Source organism: Protopterus annectens, chromosome 8.part0 (genome assembly GCF_019279795.1).
Source record: "Protopterus annectens isolate FY-2018-M chromosome 8.part0, PAN1.0, whole genome shotgun sequence".
Lineage (NCBI taxonomy): Eukaryota > Metazoa > Chordata > Ceratodontiformes > Protopteridae > Protopterus > Protopterus annectens.
The window spans coordinates 962,942,501-962,958,174 of NC_056741.1; the positions used below are offsets into that span (position 1 = coordinate 962,942,501).

General features: G+C 37.3%; 1 long non-coding RNA gene across 1 annotated transcript in view; it reads right to left on the bottom strand.

The window, feature by feature from the left end:
* Positions 1 to 3,160, bottom strand: part of LOC122809183 — a 259,803-nt gene extending 256,643 nt beyond the window's left edge. Inside the window, exon 1 of the long non-coding RNA XR_006365867.1 lies at positions 2,937 to 3,160. This is a non-coding gene — a long non-coding RNA (uncharacterized LOC122809183). The remainder of the gene's footprint in view (positions 1 to 2,936) is intronic.
* Positions 3,161 to 15,674: the final 12,514 nt, after the last annotated feature.

Below are 15,674 nucleotides of genomic sequence, written 5' to 3' on the forward strand. Positions count from 1 at the left end.
GCATAGGAAATCATGAGCATGTTTTTAATCATACATGCATCTTTTGAACAAAGAGAAATATCAGTAATGTGCAAACAGATTTTAATAATATATACAAATGTCTCATAAGTGTATTAAAATACTACTCTGTCTATGTAACTTTGTAAATCATGTACTAGATTACAGATACTACTAATGCTGACTGGATATATAAATTTATGAAATAAAAATTGCAGTTTTGTATATATATATATATATATATATATATATATATATATATAAATATATAAATTATTACCAAGAAAAAAGTTTTAATAGTTACATTACATGAAGCCAGTTTTGTGTAAATTATATAACTATAACTAAAACAGTTGTTTAACAGAGCTTTTTTCAAAAGTATTTCTTACTCCACATACACCATGGCCGAAATTTCATACACCACATCTTAGTTAGACTGCAAGTTAGGGGAGGGGTTAAAGTTATTGTGCCAAGCGAATGTCCACCAGAAACTTTAGTGAGAAAATGCTATTTTACTTCAGTATTACCTATTAAATCGCACATCTGTGCATAAAGGGAAATGCAAACTTCAAAGTATTGCTGCATTTCTATATTTGTAAATAAAGTACACCAGAGCACAGTGTTATGCGTATTTTGAAACAGCATTCCACGTACATTTCAAACTTATTTTCCTCATGAATGATAAGGAATATTGGCACAATATTGTACTAATTCATACAGCATTGCAAGATAAAATAAAAAAGAAAACAAAAAGGAGTTATTGTTTAGACAGGAATAAAGACGTTTATTTTTATATGTGTATAAGAAAAGCAAATACAGGTAAACTAGATTTGCCTTCTCTCTCTCCTAATCATAATCACCAAATAGCGACAGCAAAGAATGGAAAGATGAGTGGAATCTTTTGGTAACCATAACAAGTGTCCAAGTGAATATTTTTGTCTTGCTAGTTTTTATTATGTATAAGAAGTATGCAATACATGATTGAAATCAATATACTTACGTAAAAACAAAAGAGAAGGAAACCATCTTTTTACCACTGCTTTCTACATCAGTCATAAGGAAAATATTGTTATAGCCTTGTAGATAAAAGAAATGCAACTGGAGACTTTACAGTTCAAGCTATTTTTTTTTTTTATTTTATTTTTGCCCTGATTAATTTAAGTAAGTACAAAGAATATTTTAAGTACTGCAATCAATGTATTGCTAGTATATAACTTTAGATATATACACACACACCCCTTCGAAAAAGTCAAAAGCCCTTGCCATTTGAATTCCTTACAAGCATGCATAAGCACTACTCATTTTATTCTTCCCAAGTACAAATGCACCTTCAAAATCATTACCTCACTGTGTGCACAAGCACTTCCCATACACAAGTTTTATATGAGTAAGAACCTAGTGTAGCTAAGTGCCAAGCCTGCCCAGATTTTTATGTGTGCAAGGCTAATTGTTCCCTTTATGAAGGTATATGTGAATATCTTTGTGAAATTCATAAATAATGCACTAGCTAAGCATATATCTTGTCAAGGTTCTGGTCATAGTGCTGCAGCTGATTTCAGAGAGTATGGTAATGGGAGATATTACTAATAAAACAGTGAATGTGAAATGAGATGAATTATTTTGCTTCAAGCAGATAAGAACTATAGTCTGAAGGAGACTGTACTTTTAAAACCACATCTGGGGGGCATAGCCAGGATGCTGACAGGCCAGCAGCACAGTTTTCTTGCTCTGCTACTCTATTTCTATTTCTGACAGGAAATTTTATTTTTGTGATAACCTAAATCAATTTTTTGAACAAAATCAGTTACCTGATACCACATAGAAGGATATTATCTAAAAATGTATAAATATTTAAATTTTTTTCCTGTCAAATTTTTCATTTGAAAGGTCTGTACCAGTAGCTGTGAAATGAGTCGTTCAAATACAATTTCTCAGGACAAAGAAACAAGTCCAATCTGCTCTTTCCAACGTACAATAACTTTCTTTAAAAATGGATAGAATGGATAACAAACTTGATAGCTTTAAAGAAAAATATACCAAACAGAACAGATATAAGAGATTTTAAAACAGAAAACTCAGAAATCTGGAATAGAAGATACCCTTAATGACATAGAAGGCAGTCTTGGATACAACACTGAATTTCTACTGCAACATAATACCTTATTACTAAACAAAATTGATGACTTGGAGAACAGATCCAGGAGAAATAACATTCATATTGTTGGACTGCCTGAAAAAATAGAAGGAGAAAGTATGGTCAGCTTTCTTACTGCCTGGCTTCCTAAGACTCTGAATTTATGTGAAGCTATGTTGTATGAAATAGAAAGAGCACACAGGTCTCTAGTTTCTATACTTCATCAAAAACTAACTCTTCACCCAGATCAGTTATTGTTAAGTTCTTCTCATCTCAAGACAAGGAGCTAATACTTAAAGCAGTCTGGTCCAAATCTCCTATTAAATTGGATGACAAACTAATAAGATTTGATAATGACTATTCCAATGCTGTGATGACCAAAGGAAAACGTTTTTTTTTTTTGTCTCTTATAAAAGAACTTAAGAAAAGACAGTTTAAGGTATATTTTCTCTTTCCTGCCAGGCTCAAAATATTCCTTCCAGATGAAATTAGACTCTTTGAAGACCCAGACACTGCACTGTCATTTTAAAAAAAAATTATACAATGACTGTCCATTAATATTCAAAAACGAGCACGCTGATTGGTCAGCCCAACCACCGTGACCATTGTAAATCCGAGAATATACCACTGGAAAAAGATCCATTTACCCTGACTTTTTTCTATTAGTGTATCTTGTATTTTTTTTACTTTTCTTTCTTTTTTTTAACCAAAAGAGAAAATGGAAGACCTCAAACGAACAAGGGAGATAGCACAGACAAAAATAACAGGATAATCAGGTACATTTTGCAAAACTAAAGTAACTTACCTGATTATTATTTTGACTGTCCCAGCTCTCTTAAATGTTAAAAGTCTCCCGGTTTCTTTTTTTCATTTCAATTAAAAAAAAAAAAAGGCAACAGAAATCTTCCTTTCACCATTGCTACTTTTGCACAGCACTGATGGATTGCATAAGCTTGGGAACACAAGTCCCATATGCATGCGTAGTACATCAGAAAAAGCCCCAGGATATCAGAAAAATGCAGAAGGGCAGCACGGAGGCATTATACAAAGACATTATTTAAGAACAGTAAGTAAGTACTTTTGTTCTTAAATAATGTCATTGTATGATAGTGATAACTGACTCTGTTGTGTGGTATATTAATGATTTATTAATGGTTGGCTTTATTTAATCACTAGGGCTTTGCCTTCCTGATTAAACCATGCCAACCATGGGTAAATCTTCAATATACCACATCAACGTTGTCGGTTATTGCTTAATTCTACACCAAACTGAAGATATGGACTGGAATAATACTTTGAAGAGACAAGCAGAAGTAAATACCTGGAAATTCAATGAGAAGAAAAAGAAACTAAAGGACAAATGACTATTATCTTTTGTAAACATTGATGTTAACTGTTTTAATAACAACATTATTTTTCAAGGACAAAGTTTACCAATTCAGTTACTGGAGATATAGTTGAAAGGAAGGAAACAAGGATTCACTTCTCTGTAAGTTAAATAAATGTCACTTTTCTTTTCCTATGTGCATTGCTAAGCTAATAGTCTATATTTTATTTTCTGTATTAAATATATGCCCTAGCTTAATAAGTATTAAGAAATTAACTCTTTACATCTTACCTTTGACCATCACATTGCCACTGTGGTCAAAAAGTCCTTTTACATGGCATATCTTATAATCAAAGATTTCGCATCCAGGAAGAAAGAGGTCATCATCTCTCTCTGCTCAACCCTCATTAGACCAATCATCGAATATAATGCCCCATTTGGCATGTACCTGACTAGACACCTACACCAGCTGGAGAGGCCACAAAAGTACCTCACAAAAAGAATCCTAGCCCTTAAACACATGTCCTACATGGACAGATGGAAGAAACTTCAGCTGTTCTCAGTCTTTTATCATCTACTTAGAGGTGATCTTTTCTTGATTTACAAAGCCATGTCCAGCCCAACCCTACTTGAAATGCTACACCTAAAGAAATCCCAATCCCCCCATGCCACATGCTCCAGGGATCACAACCTCATTACCACAATTAAGAGAACATGCTGAAGGGACAGGTTCATCTCCCAAAGACTGCCCATACTCTGGAATAAGCTTGCCATTCATGTCAAGCAGAGCACCATACTGGCCCTCTTCAAGAGAAAACTTGATGAGTGGATGGGTAACAGAAAGTTCACTCCAGGGATCATTCTAGTTGCCCTATTGGATAGGGGGCCTGTGAACTAACATCGGGTGGCATGGTGCCTGGATAATTTTGTTGGGCTAGGCTTGTAAAGGCTCCAGGGCCATTAGTGTAGTATACACCTATGAACCTATGAACTAATAATAAACTTTCTTTACATATATATATATATATATATATATATATATATATATATATATATATGTATATACCCTGGTTTCCTTTCTTTATATATGTGCTACATGAATCCTAAAGTGATCACTCATAATAACATAGCAAGTTGCTCACAGAACATTAAATAAGTGTGTTGTGAATGACTGAATGTTGAAGGCATTTTTAACTTTTAACTCTTAATTCACATGTATGTATGACATTTGGATGTGCTTTCTCTAAGAAATATCAGACTGTTATGCTGTTTATGAGTGCTTATTTACTAATATAGTGATACAATGGTGGATGTATGCAGTGTGTATGAAGCCATTTTCTTTTTTTTTCCTATTTTTTCTTTCTTTTTTATTTTCTTTTTCTTATAAAGTCTTATCGGTAATGTCTGGTGCTGGTTTATTCACTGGGGGGAGTTAGGAGAGGAGAAATACAATAGTAAAGACAATTTCTGTGTTTTAGGGTTTTTCTTTGAAATATGTCAATTATTCTGTTGTTCTCCCCTCCCTGGCTAGGATATACAAATATAAGAGAGAGAGAGTGTACCAAGTAACTATAACAAAAACAAAATGATAACAAAAAGTGTTACAGCATAGGTTCTTAAATAGCAGGGAATAGGTTGGTTCTAACCACTTATACAATCTTCTTTCTCAGTGTATCATGTGTGTTATGTGGTGCCAGGATCTGCCACATAATGCACACGCTAAGGCCCCTCAACAACAGATAAAAATATGACTCTGTCATTGTACATGTGGGTGTGAATGACCTGAGACATACCTCCCTGGACTACATGAAAAGAGACATGGAGGAGCTCTTGGATTATGTACCCCAGGCAGGTATGATCCTAGCCCTGAGCAGCATCCTGCCATCACCCAGAATGATACCTCAGTACAAGCATAAAATGACTGATTTCACCAAATGGCTAAGTTTTTGGTGTCATTCTAAGGGGATCCAGTATCTGTCTGCCTGGGATGACATGATTGACAGACCTCGATGCTTTGCCAGAAATGGCCTGCATCTGTTATGTCTGGGTTTCTGGATACTGGCCAAGGCTCTTGCCACCCCTATAGTGCCTTTTTAGGTGGTGTTCCAAAGATCGAATTGCCACTGTAACAGCTACAAACATGCAATCTGAGAGTCATGCCACTCAATGCTAGAAGTCTAAATCTCAAAATGCACTCACTCGAAGAACTCCTTAAAATGGAGAACATCAACATTTGTGCTGTAACACAGACCTGGCTCAAGGCAGCAGAAAGCATCCCTGCACTACCAGGCTATAACTCGTTCCACACCTTTCGGCCCCAGAACTTGCACCGAAGGTCCAAAGGTGTTGGTGTTTCCATAGTCATAAAGGATGCACACACCTCCAGACTGGTAGCCCAACATAAAGCATCTGAGATACTTCAGGTACAGCTAACATTGAGTAAGACAGCAATTCAGGTCATAGCCTGCTATAGGTCCCCAACCATGTCCCAAGACTCACACTCCATGTTCCTAAACATCCTGGAGAATATTAGGGTCCAACTTAACACTCACACTGGATGACTTCAACTACCCCTCCATTAACTGGGAAAACTACTCATGCACCAATACACTTGATCAATGCTTTCTGGAATTCCTTAATTCCAATGCTCTGGACCAACTCATTCTTACCCCCACTAGAGGCAGCAACATCCTTGACCTGGTCATTACTAACATGGGTGACTATTGCTCTACACCAATAGTCAACTCCTCCCTGGTTAGATCCAACCACAAACTAATCACCTTGGAAATCCACATCCCTCACACACCCCCACCCCCACCCCCACCCCACAAAGGTAACCACCATGAAAAACTTCTCCAAAGCTAACTTTGGGCTCCTAAAAACAGAGGTGGCTAACTTCAGAACACCCATGCAAATGGAGAATAGTTGCATGACTGCTGAATCATACACCAATGCACTGTACAAACACATATACAAATGCATGGATCTCGCCATACCCAATAGAACCAAGACGCTCTCCTCAAAAAAAAGGAAGCCAATCTGGTGGTCCCCTGCCATAAACAAACTTTACAGAAGAAGGAGGAAACTGATGCAGAATAAAGCAAAGTCCCAAGACTGGAAAAACTACCTTATCAGCCTCAACAAAAGGTTGAGATCCCTCATCAAATCCTCTAAAGTTAGCTATGAAAACAGAATTGCAGCAGATAGTAAGGACAACCACAAGGCCTTCTATAGTTATGTAAAGAATCTCCACGGCAATACCCAGATTTGCTCTGAGCTACTGCACAATGGTATCTCCTATACCAAGCCAACAGATATTGCCAATATACTGGCCGACAGATTCAGTGCTAACTTTACCACCCCCCCAAAGGACCATTTACAATAACAGTAGATTGCCAGGCACCCAGTATTACTGCTGCATAGGTTAAAACAGCACTGTCCAAGGCCTAGAATACAGATTCTATGGGACATGACAATATCCCTGGCTGTGTTCTACATGAACTACAGAGTGAACTGGCACCTCATCTGTGTGGCCTGTTCAATCACAGCCACACCTCAGGCTTTTTCCTTACCGAATGGTGCACTGCTACAGTCATCCTTCTCCAGAAAGGAGGAGTGACTACAGACCCTGGGAATTATCGCCCAATCAGCCTGATGAGTCTGATATGCAAAGCTATGGAACACATCATCGCGGAGCTAATAAACAAGGATATAGTGAATCTTCAAACTCTGGATCATACACAGTTTGGTTTGTGAAGGGTAGATCATGCCTGCTCAACTTGGTCAACTTCTTTGAGTCAGTCACCAGAGCTGTGGATGAAGGCAAGGAGGGTCATACAGCCTAACCTTGATCTGGTCAAGGCCTGTGATAACATTCCCCACTCAGGAATCATAGAAAAAACTCACTAAGCTAGGCATCAACCCCTATATCGCTAAGTGGGTTGCAAACTGGCTCACAGATAGAACCCACAGTGTCAAAGTGTCTGACTCCAAGTCAGACTGCTGAACAGTCACGAGTGGAGTCTCACATGGTTTGGTCCTGGGTCCTCTCCTGTTTGGTATCTACTTCTTTGAAGTTCAGGCCAACACGAAGGGACTTTGGCTGAGAAAGTTCGCAGATGATTGCAAGTTGGGAGATATTATTAACTCCCCAAGTGATGTTGACATCCTACAGAAAGGCTTCAATGACACCAACTGGTGTCAGAACCATGGCCTTAAGCTCAATGCCAAAAAATGTGTCGTCATCCTCCTTGGAAAAAAAACAGTTCCCTTGAATTACCACATTGATGGTAGTCCACTGAACACAGAAGGCATATAAGAGATCTGGGAACATGTTGACAGCAACCTCTTTTTTGACCACCACATTGCCACTGTGGTCAGAAAGTCCTTCTATGTGGCACATCTCATTACTAAGGGTTTTGCATCTAGGAAGAAAGAAGTCATTGTCTTCCTCTACTCTTTCCTCATTAGGCCAATCATTGAGTACAATGCCCCATTTCGCATGTACCTCACTAGATACCTACTGCAACTGGAGAGGCCAAAAAAGTACCTCACAAAAAGGATCCTAGGCCTTAAATGCTTGTCCTATATATGAACAGACTCAAAGAACTCCAACTATTCTCTGTCTCATATCGCCTACTTAGAGGCGATCTCTGCTTGACTTACAAAGCCATGTCTGACCCAGTTCTGTTAGAAATGCTACATCTAAAGAAATCCCAATCCCTCTGCACCACATGCTCCAGAGACCTCAACCTCATTACCACAATCAACAGAACATGCTGGAGGGACAGGTTCATAACGGAGAGACTGCCCATGCTATGGAATAGACTTCCCTTACATGTAAAGCAGAACACCTCACTGGCCCTCTTCAAGAGAAATGTTGATAAGTGGATGGGAAAAAGAAAATTCACCCGGGGATCACTCCAGTGGCTCTACTCAACAGAGGCACTTAGAACTAAGGTCGGGTGGCATGATGCCAGGGTAATCCTATGGGCTAGGCTTGTAAAGGCTCCAGGGCAATTAGCCTAGTACACACCTATGAACCTATGAAAGCTGTTTATTGACAGTAGTATTTCCCTGTCACAGAGCAGGTTCTAATAGAATGTTTCCTTCCCGCCCTTTTCTCTCAGGAGACAATTTATACAGAGTTGTTTTCGTGTGTGTGTGTCTGTTCATGTGTGTGTGTGTGTGTGTGTGTGTGTGTGTGTGTGTGTGTGTGTGTGTGTGTGTGTGTGTGTGTGTGTGAGAGAGAGAGAGAGAGAGCGAGAGAGAAATACTAGATAAAATGTTGCTGTATGCTTGATTTTAACACACAAATTCAGTGCAAAATAAAAAGGTGTTAATTAACTTCCACTCTCTGTTGCAGTTACCTCAAAATTACTATTTTAACACACGTAAATCCTGTATTTTTCTCTTTAAGTAATATAATACATTTTATAGTACTATTGCACCATACACAATACAGAATTAATTTCTTCAATTCAACTTTTATCCTAAGATATTATATTATTCAGATTGCATTCTGTTGTATTCATTTAAAGAAGGGAGCATGATCATGTTTATGTCAGTTCATGTCAGCCTCGTGCTTGGCTGACTTGTTCTGCATATGTGGGCACTAGATATGTATATATTTATGACAGTGGTTGTGGTGATGATCTGTGTTGGTTTCTGTGTGGATGTGCTTTTTGAGCAGGAAGGAGGAGCTCAAATACATAGCAATATTAGAAGCTCATGCTCTGAAAGTTAATTGAAAGTCTGACTCATAGTAAAGGAGGGACTAATATGAAAGTAATAGCATGTTTTCCACAAAGTCAGACAAAGTCACATAGTCATTTTGATAAGATGAGAATTGATGTGTCTCTTAAAAAGACTGTAGTGGGTATGTTGCCAACCATATGTTATCCCTCAGTACAAATATAATTCTGGGGATATATTATTAGTTATTTTAGATATCACAGTTACTCTTACTATTTTTATATCTCACTGTATGTTCTAGTGAATATGATATCTTATTTATATAAGAATCACGTTTTGAAAGATAATTGTATATGCAAGTCCTCATAAAGATTCTTTAAGAGATGTTTATTTGTTCTTTGAAATATGATATGTGTCCGCCATAATGTCCAAGGATGTACAGTCCTGTAATCAGAATTGAGGCTAAATAGTTAGTTAACTAGTTAGTCATACTGTCAATAATATATAATAGTATATTAGTAATATAGCATGATTGTTCTAAACAATGTTATATGTATTATCTTTTATATGTGTCAATCTCTTTTTTTTAGAACTGAAAGAAATGATTGGATTTATTATAATACTATATAGGCTCTTATAAATAGAATAAAAAGAAACAAGAAACACAGCATCAATGTGACCAGACAGTGTCCCGGGTTGCATCCTACATGAACTCCAAGAAGAGCTAAACCCAAACCTAAAACTACTGTTCAATCTCAGCCTTACTACAGGATATGTACCCAAAGAGTGGCGTACAGCAACAGTGGTCCCTCTCCACAAAGGTGGTGCCTCAACGGATCCTGGAAACTATCGCCCCATAAGCCTCACTAGCTTAGTCTGCAAAGCTATGGAAAGGATCATCATGGACCTTATAAATAAAGATATTGGGGACCTACAGACACTGGATCCTACCCAGTTCGGCTTTGTTAAGGGCAGATCCTGCCTCTTAAACCTGGTCGATTTCTTTGAAACAGTTACCAAGGCCATTGACAAGGGGAAGGTGATCCACACAGCCTACCTGGACCTCGCAAAAGCCTTCAATACAATACCCCACTCGGGCATTATAGATAAGCTCACCAGCTTAAATATAAACCCCTATGTTACTAGATGGGTTGCAAACTGGCTCAAGGACAGAACCCACATGGTTAGAATAGCTGGAGCCATGTCTGACTCCAAACCAGTTACAAGTGGCATCCCACAAGGCTCAGTCCTGGGACCTCTCTTGTTCGGTATATATTTCTCAGAGGTACAGGCCAACATGGAAGGACTGTGGCTGACCAAGTTCGCAGATGACTGCAAACTAGGCACCATAATAGACTCTCCAGCCGACACAAGCATCCTCCCAAAGGGCCTCATAGAAACAGACAACTGGTGCCAGAGCCATGGCCTCAAGCTAAACGCCAAAAAGTGTATAGTCATCCCCTTTGGCAAAAACAAAGTGCCCACAAATTACCACATAGGTGGTAATCCATTAAGTACAGAAGAAGTAATTAGGGACCTGGGGACCCAAGTTGATAGCAATCTCTCATTTGACAACCACATGGCCAAAGTGGTTAGAAAAACATTTTATATAGCCCACCTAATCATGAAGGGATTCACATCTAGATCAGGGGAGGTCATCGTGCCTCTTTACTCATCCCTCATCAGGCCCATAATTGAGTACAATGCCCCTTTTGGGATGTCCCTTACCAGACACCTGCAGCAACTGGAAAGACCCCAAAAGTACCTCACCAAGAGGATCAAGGGGCTCAAACAGATGCCGCATGCTGCCCAGTTAAAGAAACTCCAGCTCTACTCAGTGGCATACCGCCTGCTCAGAGGCGATCTGTGCCTGACGTATAAAGCCATGTCCAACCCGGAATTAATGGACATGCTGCACCTCAGAAAATCCAAATCCCATCGAGCTACACGCTCGAGGGACTTGAACCTCAGCACTGAAATAAATAGGACATGCTGGAGGGACAGATTCATAACCCAGAGGCTCCCTTCACTATGGAATAAAATCCCAGTCCAGGTTATGCAGAGTCCCTCATTGATTCTCTTCAAGAGGAATCTTTATGAGTGGATGGGAGATCGTAGGTTTACCCCGGGTATCACTTCTGTGTCACTGTTAGACAGAGGCACAGTATACTAACCTCGAAAAAGGGCATAGCAAAATTAATTTAAAATGGGTGGCGAAAGCCATACATGCTCTGGCTAGGCTTATAAATGCCCTAGGGCAGATAGCCTAGTATGAACCTATGAACCTATGAACCTAAACCAGATGACTACAAGATCTGCTATACTTTACATTTTATAAGTTTGATAGCAAGCAAATGAGTGTTTATAATCTGAATATTATGTATATACTGACTCCTTTTAATTTTGTTAAATAAGTTAGACCTTTCATATATCATAACTTTAAAGGTAACAGAGTGATGCTAGATACTTATTTGTAGGTAGGTGTTAGTGTTTAAACAGGACTGCTATTCAAACCAGGAGTTTTAAACTCCAATGGGGGTAGACGGGAAAGTACAGTGTGCATATAGTAGTTTACAAATTAATGTTTTTTGGGGTGTCTACTATACTTGATAGAAAGTTTACAGTTAATACTCTCAATTATCTTATATCTATGAATAAGTAGTTCACTAGATATAATCTTTCAATACCATATTCTTTACAAATGTATGAGAGTATTATATGTAATATTTATTTTTTCATATTTTGGTAGTCTGGCCAACTTGAAATGCATATCAGATAATATCAATGGATTAAATAATCACTGTAAAAGGGATAGTTTATACAAAATTTTAAAAACATTTCATTCCCAAGTTATCTTTTTTACAGGAAACACATTTAATAAAAGAAGACTTGGACAGACAATATTAAACACTATTCTGTATTGACTAGCTCTCATTATAAACAAAAACAAAAGAAGGGTGGCTATTTCATGGAAAAATTTGTTGCCTCTACCTAAAATCCTGTATACATTTAGTGATGAAAAAGGCATTTTTTGTTCAGTGACTTTAGAGATACAAAGGAAACTATACATTTTTATTAATGTCGATTGGACACTTGGATTGGGAATACAAACAGTTAACAATTGGGAGAAATAATACAGGTATGAAAGGGGAACATTATTTTTGCAGGTGACTTTAATTTAATTTTATCTGACAAGGATAACAACATTAGCTGTATAAGGAAGAAACCTGCCTCAGTCAAGGCTTTGATGGAGTTAACTGACCTATATAATATGCGAGATATAAATGAGTTTTCAGAATCAGACTCACTCTTCTTTATGCATTTCTCACAGGCATGGGACACAATCATGAATAGACAGAGTATATGTTCCAAATGAGATCATTATAGAATATATAATGTTGAAGTAGTCTCTTGCCCAACTGTCAGATCATAATGCCATACCATTTGAAGTTATATTGAATTTTTGTAATAACTTATCAATTAAAAGGAATCCTTCATACTGTATATATTAAGATTAGACAGTCAAAAAGTGAATAAAACTTAACAGAAGAAATAAATAGCTTAAACAGTATATATTTAGAAATTTTACAACATAAAACTATGTTAAATTTAGAAAAGATTAAAATAACTAATTATTCCATAAATCCTAAATCAATGCATTAATTGGCTACTAGAACAGAAATGATTAATTCTAATCACATCAAAGAATTATACTCCTCTAGTAGTAGAAAGAATGTTACTGAAATAGAAGATATTGCTAAATCTAATCACATCAAAGAATTACATTCCTCAAGTAGCAGAAAGAAGGTTACTGAAATAGAAGATATTCTAGAAGTTTTCAGGTCTCATTTTAATAAGATTAATCAATACAAACTAACAATGGCTAAATAAGATCTAATTAAAACATTTATAAAACTATACTGAAAATAGATTGTCAGAGAATCAAATAAAAATAATTGGCAAGCCTATGCCAATGTCTTGAGCTCATAATTTAAATTAATAATTAAAAAATAAGTAAATACAGAAATAACCAGCAAACCAGATAGGTATAAAACTACTTAATGGATGATCAATAAAACAATAAAACAGATAAAATAAAGATAAGTGTTTTTGCACCTGTTCAGGGTGCTTCATCAGATCTAATTAAAACATAGGTACTAAAACATTTAAATACTATAAAATTACTGCCTCAGACCCAGTGACTTTAAAGCAGGTCTTAAAGGGATATGTTCATTCAAGGCTCTGCCCCTTGTGGCTTGTAGTAACATAATCCACTTCATCTCTAGTCTCCCAAAATGAGTCCTCATGCCACCACCTCTGTCAGTTGTAAAATATAATTCAAGAACAAGGAATTTAAACATGTGTATACAAACTACATTAACTACATGTTTACCTAAGGCACTCCTGACATCACCCTTATTAATACTGTACAAGAGCTCCCTAACATGATATCTAAGATAACAATTGGTCTTCCCCACATAATAACATTGACATGTCTCACAAATCACTAGGTAGACAACATCCTCAGTATCATAATCACTGTAAAAATTAAACTTAAATACATGCCCAGTGTCAGGATATATGAAACAACTTCCTTCTTTAATATACCTGCAAGCATTCCATGCCCTGCAAGGAAAAGTACTTTTTTGTCTGATATTCTCAGTACATTTCTTTCAACATTTAGGGGCTTATAACAGAACATCCTCTTAACTGAGGTACCATTTTTAAAGGAGTAATGAGGCTATTCACCAAGCACATCCTTAGATCTATCATCTGACATAAGCAATTGCCAATACATCCTAATAAGGTCACAGACAAAGTGAACATTATTTGAATATGTCAGACACTCTTTTACATGACTAGCCTAAGCATTCTTATTCACCATGATGTCATTAGCTTGCCTTAAAAATATGGTCTAACTATAGTCTGTCTACTAGACAAAACCTCATCTTGTACTTGAGATATATCTAACTCAGAATAGCCTCTTTGATGAAATTAATTAGTTAGAGAGCATTGAAGGAGGCATACATCTCCCTATCCTTTGTATGGAGCCTAGCACTTCTAAAAACTGACTTTTCATAACATACTGCTTAAGATATTTCAGATGAATGCTATGAGCATGAAGCATATTATTCCTCTTACAGGATTTCCTAAAGAGGAACGCATCACATACCACCAGGAATCCTAGCAATACAAATGTCCAGAAAATCAATCATGTGAGCAGAAAAACTGAAAGTAAATCTTAAAAAATTCAGTTGTATCTTGCAAATAATCTATAAACTTGTGCAAAGAGTCTACAGAACCAGCCCAAATAAAGAAAATGTAATGATAACACCAATATTGCTTCCCAACTTAACCATCATTTCATAAATTCTATCCACAAACTGTCCACCCAATTTGCCAAAACTAATGAACTACCCACTACTACTAAAAGTAGCTATTCAAGCAACTCAACTAAACTCCCAAACAACACACCCATCTTTACCCTCTCACCTGTTCCTACTAGCAAGATTAAAAAATTCATCTGTAAACTAAAACCTCCAACTCTTACAGCAGATGGTATACCTGCAAACTTCTTAAAAATAGCAGCTGACCCTTAGCTTACCCCATTTCAATCCTTATCAACCAGTCAATCAAAGAATCTTATGTCCCCCATATATGAAAAACCTCCTACATCATACCATTACATAAAGGTGGTAACTCTTATGACTTCTTCAGCTACCGGCCAATAGCCGTACTCTCACCCTTATCCAAGCTGTTAGTGAAATGCATTCATTCTCAGGTTATGCAGTTCCTAACCTCATAATCTTCTCTCCTCCACTCAACATGGTTTTCGGCCACACCATAGCACAACTACTGCTCTTCTCTCTTTTACCAATCAGGTTAACCTGCACAGAAACAATAATAATTTCATGTCTGCTATCTTCCTGGACCTTTCTAAAGCTTTTGACATGGTTTCACATCCCCTACTACTTGATGCTCTTTCCTCCCTATCCTTTGACTCCCCTACTATCTCCTGGTTCAAAAGCTATCTATCAGATAGACAGCAAGCTGTCCAATGGCAAGCTGATCTATCTCCCCTCATCCCTACCTCTGTAGGTGTACCTCAGGGGGTCAATACTTGGCCCACTATTGTTCTCTATTTTCACAAACAACCTACACACCTCCTCCAAACAGGCCACATTAATACAGTATGCAGATGACTCAACGCTTATCTGTGCAGCACCATCTCTTACCACCCTACAGAAGCTAGCCCAAGAGTCCTTCTCTTCCATAGGTTGGATCACTGACATTCAACTGATTCTTAACCCTAATAAAACAAAACTTCTCTATCACCCCCAATAAATCCAAATCCACTTCCCTAACCTTCTCAATCACATCTAAAAATGGCACAGTCATCTCTCCTACTACACACACAAAACTCTTAGGAGTAGAAATAGATAAAATTTGTTCTTCGATATTCATATAGCTCAGACTATACAGAAGGTTCACAAAAAATGGGTACTCTTTATAGACACAAAA